The sequence below is a fragment of the Rousettus aegyptiacus genome, unplaced genomic scaffold, assembly GCF_014176215.1.
Source record: "Rousettus aegyptiacus isolate mRouAeg1 unplaced genomic scaffold, mRouAeg1.p scaffold_m13_p_18, whole genome shotgun sequence".
NCBI classification, from domain to species: Eukaryota; Metazoa; Chordata; class Mammalia; order Chiroptera; family Pteropodidae; genus Rousettus; species Rousettus aegyptiacus.
Window position 1 is genome coordinate 3,734,747 of NW_023416293.1, and position 15,606 is coordinate 3,750,352.

The following is a 15,606-nucleotide window of genomic DNA, read 5'->3' on the forward strand; positions in this document are numbered from 1 at the left end:
TTTCCTCCATCTCCCAACGAACCTTCTGTCCCCCCATATATGTGCCTCTGTACAGTCACGGACATTTTCTGCTCTTTATTCTGGTTATTTAGGCCTGTTCTTCTCCCCTGTAATGGACTGTGGGCTCCCTAGGACCTAACCCCGAACCTAGCACGCAGTGTCCGGTACATCTCGTGGGATTTGAATGGGAATAGATTATGCTAGGTGGTAAAGTGCTACAGGAGGGGGAAGTAGGTAGGCATCGAGAGCCAACAGATTTCAGGGTTCATAGACAGGAGATCTGAGTGGAGGCTGTTTCAGTCAGATAAGGGCCTAGGGCCTGGAGAGAACAGCAGGACTGATTTGCTCTCAGTAAGGACAGCGCCTTCTGGAGGGGCCGGACTGATGAAGGGAGGTGACATATTTGTGGAACCAGCGCCGGCCTGGGTGTGGGGGACCTGGATTTTTCTCTGCTGAACTGTGCTCTCAGCAAGTCTCTCCCCTGTCTGGGTCCCCTCTGCAGCGAAGGACCTGACGAGGAGTCTGAGCTCCAGCTGCTCCTCACTCTGACATTCAGAGTCTCACACAGGCACCTCTGGGGGCCCTGCCTTTCCCATGCACCCAGGCCTCAGCCAGCCCCGCCCCAGGCCTGTGTGGGGGGGTGGTGAACAGACCCATGTAGGTTGTGTGCAGCCAGGGCCAGCATGGATATGGGAAGATCTGGGCGGCCTGATTCAGGGGAGGAGGCCAGGGAGGCGGCCCAGACCTGGGGCCTGGTTCTGGGGCTCCCCGCTGTCTGCCTCCCTCCCTGAGGCGCTGGCCACTCACAGCGCCTCCGAGGCTGCTGCTTCTCGACCTCACGGGGTGTGTGTGTGTGTGTGTATGTGTGTGTGTGAGAGGGTCCCCTTTGTGGTTCAGGAACCCCAGCCTTAAGCCAGATCCCCCAGAGTCTGGAGATTCTGGGCAAGTCCCTTCTTCTGTCTTCTCAACCGGGCTCAGTCTTTGGGGGTTCCCACCCATCTAGTTTAACAGGCATTCGTTGGTTCCTGACCCTGGGAAAGTAATGTGCTGGGAGCTAGGGATTCAGCCATGAGGTGGCCATTCGCTGCCCTCAAGGAACGCTCGCTCTAGTGGGGGCGACGCTTGCGGTGCAACCAGATCATTTGAATGTGCTATAAGCGGAGCAGCGCACGCACGTGGAGACGCGGAGGAACAGGACTGCCGCGGGGGGAGCAGGCAGTTGTCTCCGCGCATTGGGCAGGGGGAAGCGGGGTCCGGGGAACGTGCGAAGAGGGGGTGACGATCACTGAGCGTGACTTTAAAGATGAAGGCGAGTTCTCTAGGCAGGTGTGGGGAGGGCGTCGGGCCAGAGGGAGGGGCCGGGAAGGCTCTGCGCATGAAGGAGCCAGCTGGGTCTGGGCGGATAGGCGCGTTTTGCTTCAGTAAAGGGGCGAAGGGGCGTGGCCGGGCAGGAGCCCCGGAGAGTCCATCTGTCCATCTGAAGGAGCGTGGCTTGTGTCCTGAAGGCTCTTGGGAAGCATAGAGAGATCTGCTGTGACCAGCATGATGAAATGTGCATTTTAGAAAGATCTCCAAGGCTGAGGTGTAGAGAGGGGGCCGCAGGAGGGAGGGCGAGCCTGGGAACGGGGTAACCATCCTAATCCAGGAGAGACAGAAAGAGCCGCGTGATTGCTGGTCCTCGGGGCCAGAGGGCTGGCAGGGGGGTAAATCTGGGTCACTCTGGTGATCTGCCGGATGTTCTGGAAACACTGTGCTAGGGTCTTCTTAGCTGTCCCCTGAGGGGAGATCTCAGGGTGAGCCACGAAGTTTGTGGGCAGGGGCCCATGGGCCCCGTGCCAGGCCGGACTCTGCTCACGCCCTCTCTGTGCAGAGTCCCTCCAGCCCCTAGCTGCCAGGAAATCACAGCCGGGTGTGATGATCACCAGTGAAGCTATGAGGCTTTGCTAAGGAGCTGGCGAGCGGAGGGCCACCTCCTGCTCCTGGGAGCCGTGGGCGCCTGCAGCTCCACCCTCTGAGCTCCCCTGACTCCACTGGAGGCGCCTCGGTTGCCGGGCTGCTGCCTCCCCCAACCCCGGCTGCAGGTGCCGGCCCCCCTGGATCACGCGCTCCCTGCCCTCCTGTGTCCTGGCCTTCCCTGCAGAAGGCCCGAGCCGTCATACGTTGTCCTCAGAAGACTTTAGGGAGGGTATGGGACTGAGGCACTTGTCATTTAAACCTCTCCTTATCTGCATGACTGGCCCTCCGCAGTCATGCCTGTCGTTTCTTTCTCATTTTTGGCAGGCTGTGGAGGAAGAGAGAGGATGGCCAGGGGCCTCTAAATCCAGTACGAGTCAACACTCCGAGTTTGCTCGGCATCTGTGCTGTGAAATACTCACAGGCCGCTGTGCCCTCTGGATTTTCCTTAACATACTCAACAGTCTTTTGAGTGTTACAGCCAAGGCCTGTCAGGCTTCCTTCTGGCCCAGCTCAGATGCCATCCGAGTGTCTCCTCTCCCAGGCTGGGCTACAGCTGGCAGACTCAAATGCCAGGTGCCCCCAGTTCTAAATTCTGCTCTGGTGAGAGGCAGAGGCCAGGCAGAAGCACGTTCTGTTCAGCCGTGACCGAGTGAGGTTCCACTTCTCTGATGAGCGGGCAGGGCCCGCGTGGCGTGGTCGGGTGATTCAGAAATCCCGGCTCCTGTTTGGGCCCCCGCAGGTAGGTACCCACTGAGCCGTCGCTCATGCTTCCGCTCCCCCAACTCCCTCCTCCCCGGCTGCTAATCTAACCAGAGGCCAGCTTTCTTTGGGCGTTGTATTTGATTCTTTAGGCCCGAATGGCCAAGCCTTACCTTGCGCACATGATGCAATCGGGTGTTCAGAGCACTCGCCTTGTTTTCCTACATAATCCTCTTCACAGCCTTCGAGGCGTGGGCGGTGCTCTGCATTGTCCTCTCTGTTTGCAGATGGAGAAACAGAAGCTCAGCCAAGTGGGCGACTTGTCCACGTTTACATGGTCAGTGAGTGAGCGGCGCACATAAGACCAGCAGAGGTCCCAAGGGTGTCTTTGGCACTCTCTCCTCTTTGTCTCTAGACCCAGGAGCTCGGCTCAAATGCTGTCGAGGGCCGGGCTGGGGACAGGTACGCACAGCACTTGGGGACCAGGGAAGGGAAGGCGCATCCCAAGGTGTGCCGCCCAGCTCCAGCCCGCGGACAGATGCCACCTGGGAACGCGGGCCCAGGATGTCACAGAAGTTGGAAACCTGGATTTTTGTGTGAAACGATCTGATTTTTAAACGTTGGCAACTACTTTAGAGAAGAAAAAAAAAATGTAGCCAGAGAAAATCGGCCCGTTGGCCACAGTCTGGAATCCAGGCCCTGTGACATCTGCTCGCTTGTCACTAACGGGCCTTCCTGTGGTCTGATTCAGGATCGAGGGGGAGCTTTTGACTGGCTTTGAGGAAAGGGAAGAGGAAACTGTTCTAGAAGCTCTCGGTCCATTTGCATCCCGCTGGCCAAGCACCGTGTGAACTGCTCAGCCTCTTGCATCTCCAGGGCAATGCTTTCTGTGTTCCTCCTGGGCCCCCCCCTGAATTCTGGGGTTCTTGGGCGGTTCATCACCTTGCTTCTTTTTCCAAGAAACGAAATGACGACTGATTGAAAATATTTTCTTCAGTCGGGTTTTTCCTTGGTGACTTCACTCAGAGACAGATGTGCCCTAATAATAGCATTGAAAGTTACGGGATAAGGATCGGCCAGCTGGTCTTGTTCCCTAGAAATGATGTTCCAGTTCCTAAATGTGGGCCGTCCCCAGAGACCTCTGAGGGGCCGGGCCTGCGAGGGAGCGGTGGTCACCGTGAGACTCCAGAGTCCCTCTCTCTGGAGCAGAGTCCCTGCAGCTCTTCGTTCACCCGGGAGGGTGGCTGTCGCGCCTCATCCAGATGCCCGGCCGAGCAGCCACTGTCTTCACAGACGGGCAGACAGAGGCTCTCCCTCGCTCCTGCCTCCCCTCCCTGCCCTGCCGTGCCCAGAGGCCCGGAGCTCAGGGAGGCCGCAACCCTGTCTGCCTTGAGCGGCCCAGGCCTCCCTGTGTCTCTCTAGTTCCTTTGGTTCAAGGCCACTGGCTGGAAGGACTGACTCTCCAAGGTCATTAAGCTCATTCTCAGCCTCTGTCATTCTAGAAAGCATTTTTCAGATAAGCCCCTCGCATCCCTCAGTAACGGTTCATGTCCCTCAAACTCAGTGGGAGGGAAAGCAACCGCATCTAAGAGAGCCCGGAGCAGGCGGCAGGGGGCCTTGTGCGGGTCGGGCTGTGCGGCAGGTGGCGTACCTTGGATGGGGCACCTGGCTGCCGTCCGCAGATGCCAATGCTGCGTCTGTGGGTTAGCTCCTCTAAACCTGAGAGGGAAGAGGCGGGGATCTCACTGTCTCTGACATACAAGATCCCTGCGCGGTTTTACAAAAACCCATCCTATCTGTAATTATCACAAGGGCCGCTGTGACATATCTCAGTATAAAGTAAATGTTCATTCATTGTAGCAAGAAGCAAAGGAAACAGTCGTTGGGGCGGCGGGGGGGGGTCCCTGCTTCCTGTGGTTGGGAGACCCCCCCCCCACCGTTAAGCATGCCGGGGGTAAGAATCGGGGCAGGACCCCCAGGTCTGTCCCCTGATTGGGACCCAAGCTTGGGTGAGCCCCTTTGTCCCTGCTCGCTTCTCGGAATGGGAGGTGGGTCCGCTGCCTGCCTTTCAGGGCCCCTGGGAGCCTCAAGCCCACTGGGAAAGTGCTAAGTAAGCACTCCGGGCCCCTGCTGACAGAGATGCACGGGGAAGGGCGATGAGTCAATCTGTTTATGAAAATCACACATACTGACGCAAACATCAAGATGACCCGGGGGACGGCCGCGTTCTGAGGGCTGACGAGCCTTGGGGGTTCACTGGTGTGTCTTTTTGGCAACCTGTTTCCTGTGCCTCCCGCAGTGTGCATGTGAACAGATGCATGACTGCTTTACTGAGCAGCTCCGGCCAGAAGAGGGAGGGCGGGTGACTCATAGCAGAATTCAGGGCTGCGCCTCGGCCTCTGGGAGGCAGGCCTGCAGCCGCTTCTCCAGAAAGCAGATTGGGGTCGGGATTTCTGCTTCTCTCCACAGGTCTGAATACCCATTTGCTAAGCGCCATGTAGCCACCAGCAAATCAGTGTCATCTGTCAGAAATATGAATCACGCCAACGTGTCTTGCTTGGAAATGTTTTCGAAATATAGCGAAATATTTGATATTGCTTGTAAGTTCTCATGTGGTATGCAGGCTCTTCCTGAAAAGTTTTCCTTGAAATTTCTTACATGGGAGTTCCCAAGAATCTAGCTCTGGAGTTAGTCCAGAGTGACCCCTTACTAAAATCTCTTACGAGTGCTTCCTACGTTCTCAAAAGCCACTTAAAAGGCTGTCTTTTGTTTGTTAATATTCTTGGTCTGGAGAAGTAAACTTTAGCAAGACGGCCGAGGAAATCTCCCTTCTACGACATCCAGTAGGAATCCTTAGGCTTTTTAATTTATAACCTGAAAGTTTTCAATCTCAGTGACTATCTAACGACAACCAGGGGAGAAATTACAGAGTTGCTAACACAGGAGAGGGTTTTTTTCGTAAGCAGGGCTGTGCTTCTGAGAGCTATGAGGAGAGAGGATGATAACGTTTTAGATTCTTCGACATTTTGCAGAAAACTTACTTTCAAATCCCTGGCTTTTTAAATGTCATCTTCCAGCATGAGATAAAGAAGTCTGTTTCTGCAGAGCTGCCTGATCACGTCTCCTGGGCAACAAGCAGAGTGACTTCTTTCAGACCATAGGTCCCTAAGGGAGGGTCTGCAGGAAAGAGACGAGTCTGCTGGTACAGGCTGGTGGCTTCTGGTGGCTTCCGTGTGAGGCCGCCCCTCACCCGCACTGTCTTTCACCCTCTGCTTAAAAGTGGCTCCTGGGCGTCTGGACTTCCAGGAGGCTTATGTTGAAGGCAAGCCCCAAGCGCCTCCTGGGTTCATTTTGTGGCAAGGGATGGGACTGTTGTTGGAGACCCACTTCCTGCCAGCCATGGCCTTCACCTCTGCCCTTTCCATGCAAAGGTGGGATTCAAAGGCCAGGGCTGGGCGTAGCGGGCCTCAGACCCTACCACTGACGCGTGCTGAGCCGACACAGAGCCCCCTCCCGTGTGTTTTGTCCCGCACTTAGGGGACTTTGACACCAGACAGGGTGGGCGAGAGGTATGCGTGCCAACGTTCACCGACTGCTTCTGTCTGTGTAACAGGCATTGCTCACACAGACGTTAATCCTGAAAACAGCCCTGGAGGGTGGGAAGTGTTCCCGTTTTACAGATAAAGAGGAAACTGACGCTCAGAAGGGTTGGTAACTCGCCTAATACCACCAGCCAGAATCTAAACAGGATCCGAAGCTGGGTTTATCTGGCCGTAAGGTTGCAGTTTACGAATGACAAGAAACCAGGCAGCCCAGCAGAGCGTGGACCCTGGAGCTAGACTACCCGGGTTCAGATCCCGGCTTTGCTACTTCCCATCTGTAGAACCTTGGCAGGTTGTCTAATCTCTGTGTTCCTCAGTGTCCCGATCTGTAAAATGGGATAATGAGAGTTACCTATGTGATAGATTGAGATACTCATCATACATAGTCCTCCTCCAGGATGTAGCACTGTGTTTGCCTGGTAAGCACTCGGTACCTACTCGCCGTTTGTTACCTCTGCTGGAACAGACCACCGGCTGTCAGCCCTACCTATAATACCTCCGAGAGCGGAGAAGGAGGGAGAGAAAGCCCCTAGCCCCCCAGGCCAGGGAAGCCGGAGGCCGTGTGGGGGCTGGGGTGGGGCAGTCCCCTCTCAGGCGTTGGCCCAAGAGGGGCTCAGTGCCACTTGTCTGCTGGTCACCGAGGACCTCCAGTAAGTTTCCACCCTCTGTAACTCGGCTTTGTTTTTTTGCATGTTACCAAAGTAAAAATAAATTCCCTGGGGAGGAGTGGACAAGGCGAAGGGAGGGAAGGGGCCGGTGTGTGTTGCAGGGGTGGCCCCCGCCGGCCAGCTGGGCAGCGCCCCGGGTGTGCCCTTTCCCGGGGGAAATGCCGAGCCTTTCTGTCCTGTGAGCCTTGGCTGCGAGGAAGCCAGCTGCTAGAGGCCACCCCACCTCTTCCCTCTTCTCTCTCTCTCTCTCTCTCTCTCTCTCTCTCTCTCTCTCTCTCTCACACACACACACACACACACACACACACACACACACGCCTGGACTCTTCCCCAGCCCCCAGCCACTCCCTATTTCCTGCTATTGTGGGTCCCCAGCCTCTGGTCCCAGCAGCCTTTGAGGCCCTGACAGGCTCCTGGGGTGGCAGGCCCGCTAGGCCTCTGTGTGCACCAAAGCATTTCCTATGCCTTCCGCTGCTTCCTCTCGCCTCCTTCCTCCAGGCCTCCATTATTTTTAGTTCTAAGGAAGATGGAATCCAGGAGGGAGGGGAAGGCGGAGCCACGCGAGTGACCTTCCAGAGCAGAGAGGGAGTGTTTGCGGCCCAGAGGGGAATCTCAGAGGCATTTCCCTTTCTGGTCAAGGATACCTTCATTCTCGGTTGACTAAAAAATAGGTGATTTTGCAAGGTTGCGGGCCCCTTTGAGGCCAGCTCCTGCGAAGTTAGGAAGAGGGCAGGAAGGTGGATCCGGAATTGTCACTGGCGAGAGTGTTTTCTTTGCTGCGTTGACTAGTCTGAGTAAAAAGGTGGGTCCTCCATGTCATGTGTGCGCATGAAGAGACCCCTGGGGCCTGAGGCCAGCCAGGCTGCCACCTGTCCTGGGGCCTCGGGGGTATGGCGAGAACCCCCAGGCAGACTGAGCAGGAAGTTCCCACAAGTAAGCCCCTCCCGCTCCCTGGCGATGTCTTCGGGAAACTCGAGGCTCGGGCAGGTGCGCGTGAGGAAGCGTGAGCTGGCAGGTAGCACTGGGCCTGTAAAGTTCTCTTGTCGGTCGCAGGGCCGGTCGTATCGGACGCCCACTGCTTGTCAGCGTGGGGGACACACGGCGCGTTAGGGCAAATGCCCAGTCCTCTGCTGGGAAACCCGGCACAGTGCAGACGAGTCACAAAGCACAGCGCCCCCGTCCTGCTGTGGGGAGGGTTCCGGGAATGCAGGCAGCTGCAGTGATCTGAGCGTCGCGGGGACACGCATCCCCGCGGGACCCACTGCGGGGACAGGTAGGAGGTGATCGATGAGAGGGTGGAGGGAGAACACTGCGGGCAGAGCACCTGCCAGGGCAGAGGCCGGGCGTGGGCACGGGTGTGGGTGTGGCGAGCGAGGGCGGCAAGGTGTCTGGTGTGGCCCCGTGTTCCTGGGCGGGGGGGCCGGCCATGATGTTAGGCGGACCATGTGTGCGGCCTGGGCACTGCCCTCGGCCTGGAAACGGGGCCGGTAGCTGCAGCCACAAGAAGGCCGCTGACCAGGAGAGGACAGCCGGGCAGGCGCTCGGCCTTTTCCTGGCTTTGGCCAGAATGAGCTGCCAGGAGGCGACTGACCAAGGTGCCTCCCCCCGGAGACAGTCAGCCCAGCCTGCCGTTTTAAGTCGGAAGCTGCAGGTCCGACAGTCCCAGCCTGGAGCAGCGCAGCCCTCTCGATCCACCTGGAGGTGCCGCGGAGGTCGCAGGGCACTCACCCTGAGAACGCAGAGCTGGCCCCTGCCCCTGACCAGCCCTGCTCTGCCCCAGACCGGCCGCTGGCTCTGCGGGAGCTGCTTCACCACGCCTCGGCTGGCGGATTCCCAAAAGCACAGGCGAGGGGAGGCTGGTGCCCACCCAGGCACCCGACGAAAGACGTTCTGAACCACCCATCCCGTGAGGGGGCGGAAAGGCGCAGGAATTAAACATCGCTGGGGCTTTTTTTCAAAAACTGTCTTTGCATTTGGTTTTTAGGAGACTTTTCTTGTTCGTTAAGGGGGTCAGATGGTTCGCCTTCAAAGCCAGCCTCTTATTTTTAGCCAGCACTACCTGCCCTGCCAAGTCCTTGGGCTTAATTTTTCCGATCCTTGGTGTCTTGATGTTTCTGAAAGGCCTTTCCTCCTCCCCCCCGCAAGCCCACAGCTCACTTTTGGCAGGAGCAGGTTTCGCTTTTGGCCCCATCCAGGTTTCTAACCAAGGTTCCAGGAGGCAGCTATTGAGCCTGGGGCCCCGACCTGCCTGGGCTTGCACCCAGCTGCCGTCACAGGACGACTCTGCCAGGGCGAACAATGAACAAAGCTGGCTGGCCACGGCCTGGGAGCCGCACGGGCCTTTTCCCCAGCGAAGGAAAGAACGATCACCAGAGAAACCCTCACTGCTGTTTGAGAAAGACCAAAAGAAGAAGGAGGGAGGGGGAAAAAAGCGTTTTATTCCAAACATGGAAAACTCAGCGACTTTTCGCTCAGACTTTTTGCAAACGCAGAACAAAGGCCACTGACACAGGACCGAACCGTCCCTGGCAGGGGCGTCTTCCGTCCACTTTGGGCACAGGGTTGGGCGTGCCTTTCCCCGGGCGCCCTCCCTGAGTGTGTGTCAGCGAGACTGTTCTGGAAGCAGGCTCGAAAGGAGGGCAGGGCAGGTCTTTATTGAGGGCTCCCCTTTGGAAAGGTCACTCTTTTTTTGATGAAGCACTTGCTGTTTATCTGGGGCTATTTCTTAAGTAGGGGAGAGGCAGATAGTCCCTGGACAGGGAGAGAGGAAAACAAAATCCTCGGAATTAAACGATGCCAACCAGGAAGCTGTGTGACCTTGGGCAGGTTGCTGGACCTCTCTGAGCATGTGTCTGTGATTTACAGAACGAAAAGAACAGTAGCAGTGCCGTAAGTGAGGATTACGTGGGATTTTAGCATAATCAGATGCGTGGTACTATGTCAGGCATTTAAAATGTGATTTCTTTGCCTCTTTTCCCCGCAAGCCAGGTTATCACCTCTCACCAGCACACGCGCGCCCATGCACACACACACGCACACACGCGCACACACGTGGCAAGGCTGAGAATTCTGGCAATATTGTTTGGAGAGTCAAGGGTCTAGAGATAATTTCCCTTTTTGACATTTTAGAGATTTCCTCTCACCTCTTTGACTCTTGAAAAAAACGGAGACTATAATGTTCTAAAAATGAAAGTTAGCCAAGTGATCAGATTCTTTAAATAAACGGAGACGTGCTGAAGGGAAAAGTTGCAAACTGGGGGAGTAAGTCGGGTGGTGGGGGAGGTTAAGAAGAGTATGTACGCCCCCTTTATAAAGTGAAATCTGTTCAGCCACCTCACTGCTCATCCCCAAACACTGGTTCTCGGTGGTGCCCAGCGGAGTCCCACATGCGTGCAGTGGGCCGGTTTCAGAAACATCCGCCTTGGGTGGGTTCACTGACCTTCTGCCCCAGAGGCCGGTGTCGGGGCGCTGGCCGCTCTGACTGCCCCTGAGTCACAGCAGCCGCCCCGGGGCTTCCCAGAGGCCCTCGCACCCAGAGAGAAGCTCTGCCAGTCACACACAGTCAGCTCATCTTCTCCCCACCGGCAACGAGCTGACCCTCTGGCGGTGCCCAGCTGCGGTGGCTTGGAGGAGAGAACTATTTCCACTTAGAAAAACAGACAGAGAAGTCAAAGCGACGTGAACATCGACGGTCGGCCCACCCCATGTCGGGCTCCAGGGCGCCTGTCCAGGTGCCTTACGAACGTGTCTGTTCTCACTGAAGCCCCACAGGGCGGGCGGGGCCCGTGCCGTGTCACGGTGCCCAGTTCGCAGGGAGCAGGGGCCGGGCCGCCCCCACAGGCCTCGCGGGGCGCCACGTTTGGGCCACGCTCTGCCGTCTCCATCTTGACGTTCTGACTCCGCTCTGGACAACGGGCTCGCACTCTCGTTTCTCAGGGGGCCCCGTGACTCATGTAGCTCGTCCTGACGGTAGCCAAAGCGTTTTGTGAGTGGGGGAGCAGAGCGCCCTCCCCCGCCCTTTCCCTTCTTCCTCCAGCCCTTCCGGCCTGTTTCATAGAAGACGAAAGCTGGTTATCCCTTCTGTTTGTTTAAGGCAGTGTTCCCTAAGGCCTGAGGGGGACACCTGACCTGACCGGGAGAACCAGCCAGGATGGAGGATGGCGTTTACCTGGAGGCCATTAGCATCACACAAAGGGAGGTTTGGAATCTGGTTTAGATAAACACACAGCATCAGGGACGCTGCTCCTCCCTGGAGCAGCCGGGGCCCTGGCAGCCCAGCGGGCCAGTGCGTGGCTTCTGCCCTAGGCTCTCGAGGGCTCTGGGCAGCTCCAGGGCCGGAGGTGGGTGAAGAATCGCCGGCCGGGGAGGCTCCGCATCCTTCGCAGGGCTCCCCCCGGTCAGGTAGCCTGTGTGCTCTGAGGCCCCAGGTGCTGCATATGGGCGCTGGCCTCTAGGGAGTAGATTGACATCTGCCGGGAGACCAGAACTGTGGGCAAAGAGAAAGAGGAAAACGTGAGACAGAACGTACCGCTCCCCCGGCAGCCGATGCGGGGTGCGGAGTCGGGTGCGGGGACAGGCTGGCTGGCTGTCCGGGGCTGGAGAAGGGTGGGCCGGTGTCGGCTGGTCTCTGAACCTCACTTTCCCTGTCACTTCTGCCATCTCGAGCGTGAAGAGGGCCGGGTTTCCTCGCGGATGCTTTTCTCCCACTACAAATCTCTCTCCACATTCTCTGAATACCTTAGCGCCTGTCAAGTCAGGCTCGTGGGGAGGGAACCTGCCCAGGGCGGCTTCAGAACAGCAGCCGTCCCTGGGCCTTAAAGAGCCCCGGCCCACTTCCCGCCTCCCATCTGGCTGTTTTCTGGTCCTTTCGTCCTAAACTAGTATGAGTGAATCGGAGCCCTAACTTTTCCTTGTGCAGCCAGAGGGTTGCACAAGACCCCGCCTCTTACAGAGCGAAGCCAGGGCTGTAACAAGCCAGCAGAAGGCACTGCCCTGTGCTCAGGGATGAAACGGAGCAAACCAAAGCCAGTGCTAATTCAGCCCAGGTGTGCAGTCACCTTGGGATTTGCGTAGCTGAGTCTCCTCCAAGCCCAGAACCCCCAGGTGTCACCTGAAAAACCTTACTCAGGTCTCCAGTGGACTTAACCGCCCAGCCCAGAATCAAGGTGAACGCTGCATGTCTCCAGCGCCCCCTGTGGCCGCTTACCTGCACGGCAGGTAATCGGCTTGGGAGCGCCTTCCTTTCCCTTGCAGCGTTTGCAAGAACAGCCAAAGTGTGGAATTCCAGCCGCATTCTAAGTGTTCAGCTGGTCTGATCTGAGCAGAAGTTACGCTGGAAGTGGCTCTCACCCGGCCCCGAATGGGACATGTCTGGGTTTTGGTGGCTGGACCGTCTCTCAAAGGCAAAGAGGACTCAGGGACGGGACTCAGGACTCGCTTGCTGGTAGGCACAGCCGTGGGGAATTGGGCAGAGGTTCCCAGTATGAGCCAACACCTCCTGGCCGTGGCAGAGAATGGAATGACTGTGGCGAAACTACTCTACCTGCTGAGTCTTGGGTTCTTCATCTTACGGAGAAAATATTTCTATCTGTCATCAGGCAGTTGTAAAGATCAGGTTTGAGGCCTTCAAGTGCCCGGCCCAGCGCCTGTCGCATAGAAAGAGCTCTGTGGGCGATGAGTCATGGAGGCAAAGCCCAGGCCAGGGCTGGTGGACGTGCCCCACGTCTAGAGAAGGAGCACCCCCGCCCCCCAGCCCCCAGTGAGATGACAGCCGAGACCTGTCAGGCTTATGGAGCTCTGGGGACATTCCAGGAGGGGTCAGCAGAGGGTGTCCAGATGCCCCTGATGATTGGTGGTATTCAAGGGACAGGGCCAATGACATGGGCAGGCAGCCAGTGCTGCCCCGGGGAGGGGGCCGGGTGCCCTCTGCCCCACCGCGTTCCAGGCACCTGAGGGCTGCTTTCATATCTCACAAATCTCGGCTTGAGAAGTTGGAGACCTGGGACCGTGGTCCGATTTCAGAGAACTGACAGGCTCTTGAGAAGGCCCCGGGAGAGAGAGGTAGGGAGGGCCGAGCTGAGAGGGGCGCATCGCCCTGGCCGGGGTTCTTCCTGGTCGTGGGCCGCCCTCCCTTCCTGCCTCGTCACCTGCCGTAGCTGGAGGAAGAGGCCTGGCGCCCGGTTCTGAGGACCGTGGCTTCTTCCAGCGAGGGGCTTGGGGCGGGGAGGCTGTGAGCCCAGCCGGCCTCGCCCGCCACAGGAGGCGGCTTCTCGCTCGCGTCGGTCTGGTCCTGGATGGGGCCCGGCCTCCTGCCTCTGGACGGGCACTGCCCATCTGCCCATCTCCCTCCCCGTCATCTGTCTGCACCCCTGTGGGCTGGATGGCAGGTGGGGGTGTGCGCGAGGGGGTCACCCCGCAACCTCCTTTCCCAGGCCTGGGCGCGGACCTGGAAGTGCCTCTTCTGTGTAGCGTTTGGCAGCCCCGCGAGGCGCTGCCCGGGCGCTGCTATTTAAAACGCGGGGAAAACCCCCGCGAGCCGCCGCCGGCCCGGGCGGACTATTCTGCTGGCCTCCGCTGCGCCGGGCAGCCATGGGATGCAGGCCCTCGTGGCCTTGGGCATGCGGGGCCCCTTTTCATGTTGAAGAAATGCTTCCTCCCGGAGCAGGAGGCGTGGGAAAGAGAAGCTGGACAGAAAATGCCCCATTTATTCCGAGCTCGGTGATGTTGGGAGGGTCTTGGATCCTGGGAACTCTCGGAGGACCTCGCCTCCCCCCCCGGCCCCCCAGCAACCCTCTCCCAGCTGGGCCCCTGGTCTTCAGTCTCTGAAGAGAGGGCCAGAACCTGTAGGTTTCACAGCTTCAGACGCCCCTGCCGGCCCGAGTCTCGCTGTTCTCGTCCGGCTTCTGTTCCCTCCTGCCTCCCAGGCTCATGGGTCCCTGTGGGTCTCAGGGGAGCTGTGCCCTGGTAGGGTGGGTCTGACCCAGCCCGAGGCTCCACGGTCTTTAGCCCTGGGTAGCGATGGCAGCACCTCTGCTCGGCCCCGGACTAACAGCTCCCCATTCCCCAAACGCAAAGCTAAGAGTCTTCCACAAGCACCCCGTAACCTCATGGCTCTGCCTCTGGCCTCAGGGGACCGGTGAGCAATTCTTCTTTGACAAGTAAGATCAGAGGGCCGCAAGGAGGGTCAGGAGTTTGTTCGAGGTCAGTCAGTGAGGAGGGGACGGAGCCAGGTGGGCCCGCCACACTCCCCTGAGGCCAGGCTCCTCGGCCCAGCGCCCAGCGTCCAGGCCTGGCCTCGCCCGCCCTCCCTCAGCCCCCGCTGCTTCCGGCGCCCATTCTCAGCAGATGTCGTCCCAAACCCCTGTCCCAAGCCCTGGTCCCCACATGCGCCCCTACCTGCAGTATCTTCTTTCCTGTCCCAGAGTCTTCCCCAAAACTGCCTCCGCTGGGCGCAGTAGTCAGTCTTTGTGTGGACCCTCCCCGGCCCTAAGACACATCTTCCCCGGGTCCTCTGTTGCCACCACATCTACAAACGGAATGTGAAGTGACAGCCAGGTGTAGTGGTGGCCCTCCCTACTCTTCCCCGAGGGGCCATGGCGGTTGGGATGTGGGCGGTCATTTCCCGGGGTCTTAAAGTGTCCATCAGGCCAAGGAGCCTGGTGGACCAGCTGTTCGTCCCTCGCTAGACAGACGAGGAAACCGAGGCTCAGAGAAGGGCAGTGTGGGTTTGGTTGCTCCTGGACAGGACAGGGGAGGGAGAGGGAGGGGGTAAGAGCACCTTGCCCGCCCCACCCACCGCCCCTGGACGTGTCAGACCCCAGGCCCCTCCCGGGTTGCAGGGACGTGACCAGCAGGTGGTGACCAGCCGTGCACTTTTCCTCTGGGCCTACCTTAACGCCTTCCCCATGTCCCGTGTCCCATGAGCCACCTCTTGGCTCATCTCCTTTAACTAGGTTTTTCCATTGTTGCCTCAGCATTGTCTACGCTGATTGTTTATGCAGCCTTCTGGGCTCTCAGATAAGAACTGCCTCCCTTCCTCCGCCTGCAGCCATCTCCATCAGCGGGATCTGGGAGGGATCTGGGACGAGCGCCCTTGTCTGTAAGGGCCCAGCCCTTTCGTCACGTGGCCTGGCAGAGCACGCCGCCCTCGCGTAAGATACACTAGGTCTCGGTGGTAGGTCAGGGCTTCTGGGATGGGGATAAAAATTGCCAGGATCAGGAGGGGAAAATTCTTCTCCTTACACAGATTTTACCTTGAAAACTTGATGACAGAAGCAGCTGAGTCTCAGCAGAGAGAAGAAAAACAATGGAGGCTGATTTAACCTTGAGTTCACCTCAGGCTCCAGCGGCCTGCACAGTGGGAGTCCGTCTGGTCTCCCCAGGGGGGCTGCTGGCCACTGTGGGACAGGGACAGGGAGTGGGGAGACACACCTTCGGGGTCCCCCCGTCAAGGCAGGACCCGCCTCGCCCCCTTCTGCGGAATTCCAGCTTCTCCCTGCCGGCCCCGGGGTTTCCACGCTGCGGTCTGGCTGCTCAGGGATCCGCTTTCTCGGGGACCGGGGACCGGAAGCTTCTCAGTTTGGGTTCCTGTCGCTCCTTCGGGCGCTCGGGGTTGTAGGACGCTCGATCTTCACCTCCGTCGCCTGCTCTTAACTACAGCAAACTTAGGGATATTTGTTTCT

The 15,606-nt window shown here is 58.4% G+C and overlaps 1 protein-coding gene across 1 annotated transcript in view; it reads left to right on the forward strand.

Annotated features, from left to right (window-relative positions):
- ITPKB (inositol-trisphosphate 3-kinase B) overlaps nt 1-15,606 on the forward strand; it is an 88,650-nt gene that overhangs the window by 61,824 nt on the left and 11,220 nt on the right. The window lies entirely within an intron of this gene.